The sequence below is a fragment of the Orycteropus afer genome, unplaced genomic scaffold, assembly GCF_000298275.1.
Source record: "Orycteropus afer afer isolate SDZICR_OR568_19922 unplaced genomic scaffold, OryAfe1.0 scaffold00027, whole genome shotgun sequence".
Taxonomy (NCBI): Eukaryota; Metazoa; Chordata; class Mammalia; order Tubulidentata; family Orycteropodidae; genus Orycteropus; species Orycteropus afer.
In genome coordinates, this window is record NW_006921614.1 from 3754580 (window position 1) to 3760568 (window position 5989).

Below are 5989 nucleotides of genomic sequence, written 5' to 3' on the forward strand. Positions count from 1 at the left end.
CTTCCTTCCAAGGAGTGGCTGGTGGGTTTGAACCGCCAGCCGTCTGGTTAGCAGGCAAGTGTCTTAGCCACTATGCTACCAGAGCTCCTCAGGACAAGTGTAGAACTGCCCAATTTGGGGTTTCCAAGGCTGTGATCTTTATGAAAGCAAACTGCCACATCTTTCTTCCACGAAGTGGCTAGTAGATTTGAACCACCAATCTTTCCATTAGTAGCTGAGCACTTAACTACTACACCACCAGAACTCCTTTCTGTAAGGAAAACTCCCCCCCCCCCATCTTGTCCTAATGAGGGTGAAAGCACATTTTCAGAATCAGAGGAGAAAGACCACATGCTCTGTCTTATGAGCATTCTCAGCTAGAATTTGGGGCATCATGAGTCCTTGGTCAGGCTTTCTTCATGGAAATCCACAGCAAGCCTTTCGGTTCTATAACAGAACACATGGAACTAAAACTTTTTTTTTCCTCTTTCAATGAACAATTATGCTCAAAACACGTATCAGACTGAGATTTGAATTTATTGTCTATCCTCCTCACTCCTCACCATTCCTCTTAACTCAGAGATCTGGTCAAAATCTACCCTCACTCAGCCATGTGGTTCCTGTCTCTTTATACATACTTTAATTACTCTTATCTGAATGGCTTTCCTCCTTCCTGGTCCCAGGCTCATTCCCAACCACCACAGACACCTATCTTAATAGCTTCAAGGCTATTTATCAGAATGCTGCTATGGACTGAAAAACTCAGCAGGCCTATCGGAGTCCCTGGGTGGTACAGAAGGTTAATGACCTCAGCTGCTAACAGAAAGTCCACACAGAGGTGCCTCAGAAGAAAGAGCTAACGATCTACTTCCAAAAATCAGGCACTGAAAACCTACACAGCACCCTACTCTGACAGACATAGCGCTGCCATGAGTGGGAATCAAATGGTTGGCAGGACAACCACTTTCATTCTCCCCTAAACCTAAGACTGTCTCCAGAGAAAAAGATCTCAGACAGTGCCTTCCCACAGCCAGATTTGATAGCTAATTTCTTACAACTGGAAACCCCTCACTCCCACACATTTACAAAGCTGCTTGAGTCTTTTCTCTGAAACCTTAGCATTCAATAAGTGAGTCCAAGAACCAAGTATTCGTGTTTTCCAAGTAAGTTGTACTATTTGATGACATGACCTGTTTTCTCTACGTACCTCTCTAAGTGATCAATTCTTTCTTTCTTTTTTTAATTTTTATTAATTTGATTTAGGTGAAAGTTTACAGAGCAAATTCATTTTCCATACAACACTTCATATGCATTTTGATTCATGACATTGACTGCAATTCCTCACCTTTTAATCGCTCTCTTCCCACTTCCTCCCTGTAGTTACCTCCTCCTTGTGTCCTTCCCTCCCACGCGCTCCTGTGCATCTCCCTCCCGCACCCCCCTCACCTGTCTCCTCATGCAAACCCTCCCTTCTGTTCTCCCACAATCGATCTAAGTGATAAATTCTTAAATAGTACAGGAATGCCTAAGGAGAGACAAGAAAGAAAATGACCAAAGAACTCCATTTTTTCACTACTGAAAATGACCTAAGAAGTCACGACAAGGTGTGGGAAAGGCTATGAAGAATACTGTTGAATTAGGAAAGGGTGAAATTTGTCTTTTGGAAGAGAGGCTAGAGATAAGCCAAAAGCAAAGGGTAAAGAGGGCTCTCTGTCAATCGCACTGGAGTCTTGGAAACGCTTTCTTTCCTTGATGTCAGGAGGTGGGATTGGAGGTCAGGGCGAGGGGCTGACCTTTGAGTCAGGTCATAAAATCAGCTGACTTTCCCTGTGTCCTAGCTCAGCCACAACTAGACAGCTCCAAGAAAGAGAGAAATGAGTCAGTCTCCCCTTTTGACCTGCGTGGCAGTTTCTTAGCAATGCTGAGCCAAGTGTGTCATTGAAGGTTGTCCAAAGCTTTTCCTTTCCAAAGTGACCAAGTAACTCTATGTTTGGGTCTAGGTAAAAATTATAGAAGATCCTTGGATGGTACAAATGGTTTCTGCTCAACAACTAACCTAAAGGTTAGTGGTTCAACCCTACCCAATGGCACCACAAAAGAAAAGCTGGCAGTCTGCATTTATAAAGATTATAGCCAAGAAAACCCTATGTTGTTGTTGTTTTGCTGTCGAGTCGGCCCCGACTCATAGCGACCCCTCCTTGGGTTTCCGAGGCAGCATCACTACGGAAGTAGGATTGCCCAACCTTCCTTCCAAGGAGTGGCTGGTGGGTTTGAACCGCCAGCCTTCTGGTTAGCAGTCAAGTGCCTTAGGCACTATGCTACCAGAGCTCCTATAGGGCAGTTCTACTCTATAATACATGGGATTAGATTCCACCATGATTCTCAATCAACTCGACAACAATAACTTTGGTTTATTTTGATTGAAGAGTTACAGACAAGGCATGTTTGACCAAAAGACAGGAACAGTTTTATGCAGAAAGCCAAATACTAGATGAAACAATGAAATTCTCCCTCCTAGAGCCCTGCTGTGCTCCTGCCCTCAAACCCAATCTGAGCACTGAGAATATCTCAAAGCCACTGAAGACCAGAGCCCACATCTCAAGATGGCTACCTTCTTCAGAACATAAAGCAGCATATGCCTCTCCACATAAATAGATGCAGAGTGGGAAATATCCTTGTAGATGGCAGCAGCATTGTCTGTAGTTTTTAGCAACATTCCTGCAGTGACAATTCTATCAGAGCCTCACACTGACTCTGAGTAACACACACTTATCAGTGCCAACTCTTTCTCTTCTCCTTGCCCTAAGTGACCACCAATAGCAAGCATGACAAAACCCCTAGAGTGTAGTTCACAAATACATAGGGTTTTCTTTTTAATGGAATATAAATTGCTGTAACCCTCATAAACATTTCAAATCATCTCATTGGGAAGAAATGCAAAATGTTACCATTGTCTCTTTAAAATAATGTCAAATAATTCTTAACACTAAAGGAATCTTGCTGTTGTTAGGTATTGTCAACCCAGTTCCAACTCATAGCAACCTATATACAACAGAATGAGACATTGACCAGTCCTGTACCATACTCAAAACTGTTGCTATGTTTGAGCTCACTGCAACCACTGTGTCAGTCCATCTAATGGAGGTTTTCCTTTTTCGCTCTCTACTTCACCAAGCATGATGTCCTTCTCTGGGGACTGATAGCATATCTGAAGTAGGTGAGACAAAGTCTCCCTATCCTCATTTCTCAAGAGCATTCACCTGTACTTCTACCAAGACAGATTTGTTCATTCTTCTGACAGTCCATGGTATATTCAATATTCTTCACCAACAACATAATTCAAAGGCATTAATTCTGCTCTGGTCTTCCTTATTCATTGTCCAACTTTTGCATGCATATTGTCATTGTTATGTGCCATCGAGTAGGACCCGACTCATAGCGACCCCTCCTTGGGTTTCTGAGGTGGTATCACTATGGAAGTAGATTTCCCAACCTTCCTTCCAAGGAGTGGCTGGTGGGTTTGAACCACCAGCCTTCTGGTTAGCAGTCAAGTGCCTTAGGCAGGCACTATGCTACCAGAGCTCCTGCATGCATATTGTTGTTGTTGTTATGTGCCATCGAGTCAGACCTGACTCATAGTGACCCCTCCTTGGGTTTCTGAGGCAGTATCACTACGGAAGTAGATTGCCCCATCTTCCTTCCGAGGAGTGGCTGGTGGGTTTGAACCGCCAGCCTTCTGGTTAGCAGTCGGTGCCTTAGGCACTATACTACCAGAGCTCTGAAAATACCATGGCTTGGGTAAGACACACCTCAGTCCTTTACTTTTTAACACTTTAAAGAGATCTTTTACAGTAGATTTCCCAATGCAATATGTCCTTTGATTTCTTGACTGCTGCTTTGATGGTGAATCCAAGTAAAATGAAATCCTTGATAATTTCAATCTTTTCTCTGCTTATCATGATGTTGCTTATTGGTCCAGTTGTGAGGATTTTTGCTTTCTTTATGTTGAAGTGTAGTCCATACACTTTGATGTCCATCAGTGTTTCAAGTCCTCTTCTCACTCAGCAAGAAACATGTATCATCTGCATATCAAGGTTGTTAGAGTCATCAATCCTGATGTCATGTTCTTCTTCCTATAGTCCAATTTCTTGGATTATTTGTTCAGCATGCAGATTGAATAAGTATGGTGAAAGGATACAACCCTGACACAAACTTTTCCTAGTGTTAAACCATGCAGTACCTAGTGACTGCCTCTTTGTGTATGTACAGGTTTTGCACAAGCACAATTAAGTGTTCTAGAGTTCTCATTCTTCACAATGTTATGCATAATTTGTTGTGATCCACATAGTCAAATGCCTTTGTAGAGTCAATAAAACACAGGAAAGTATCTTTCTGGTATTCTCTGTGTTCAGCCAAGATTTATCTGACACCAGTAATGGTATCCCTCATTCCACATCCTTTTCTGAACTGGTCTGAATTTCTGGCAGTTCCCTGTCAGTGTGCTGTTGCAACTGTTTTTGACTTGTCTTCAGTAACTTTTTAGTTACATATGACATTATTGATATTGTTTGATAATTTCTGCATTGTTTTGGATCATCTTTATTTGGAATGGACACAAATATGGATCTCTTCCAGTTGGTTGGCCAATAGCTATCTTCCAAATTTCTTGATATAGGTGAGTGAGCCCTTCTAGTGCTGAATCTGTTTGTCCAAACACCTCAACCGGTATTCCATCAACTCCTGGAGCCTTATTTGTCACCAATGCCATCAGTTCTTCATCTTAGGCTACCTTCTAAAGTGACTGAACTTTGACCAATTATTTTTGGTACAGTGACTCTGTGTATTCTTCCCACTTTCTTGTGATGCTTCCTGAGTCATTCAATATTTTGTCCAGAGAATCTTTCAATATTGCAACTCAAGGCTTGAATTTTTTCTTCAGTTCTTTCAGCTTGAGAAATGCCAAGTTCTTTTGGTTTTCTAGTTCCAGGTCTTTGCACATTTCATTGTAATATATTATTTTGTCTTCCTAAGGTGTTCTTTGAAATCTCCTCTTCACCTCTTTTACTTCATCATTTCTTTTATTCTCTTTAGCTATAGTCAAGAGCAAGTTTTGGAGTCTCTCCTGACACCCATTTTTGTTTTTTCTTTCTTTCTTGTCTTTTTAATGACCTTTTGCTTTTTTTGTGTATGATGTCCTTGATGTCATCCCACAACTCATCTTGTCTTCTCTCATTTGTATTCCATGTATCAAATCTATTCTTGAGATGATTGCTAAATTCAGGTGGAATATATGCAGTCATACTTTGACTCTTATGTACTTGTTTTAATTTTCTTCAGCTTCAACTCAAATTTGCAGTTGAGCAATTGATGGTCTGTTCCACAATCATCCTCTTGTCTTGCTCTGGCTGATAATATTGAACTTCTCCATTGTCTCTTTCCACAGATGTAGTTAATTTGATTCCTGTGTATTCCTTCTGGTGAGGTCCATGTGTATAGTTGCCAATTATGATGTTGAAAAAGATATTTCCAGTGAATAGGTCTTTGGTGTTGCAAATGCTATCATGCAGTCTCTCGTGTCCTATCTATCAACAAGGCCATATTTCCCAACTACTGATCCTTTTTGTTTGTTTCCAACTTTCATATTCCAATAACCAGAAATCATCAATGCATTTTGATTGCATGTTTGATCAATTTCAGACTGCACAAGTTGAAATGTTCAATTTCTTTATCTTTAGCATTAGTGGTTGGTATGTAAATTTGAATAATACTCATATTAACTAGTCTTCGTTCAGGTGTCTGGATATTATCCTATCACTGATAGCATTGTACTTCAGGATAGATCTTGAAATGTTCTTTTTAGCAATGAATGTGATGTCATTCCTCTTCAATTTGTCTTTCCCGGCATAGTAGACTATATAATTGTTTGATTCAAAATGGATAATACTAGTTCATTTCAGCTCATTAATGCCTAGAATATTGATCTTCAAGAGTTCCATTTCATTTTTTTTTT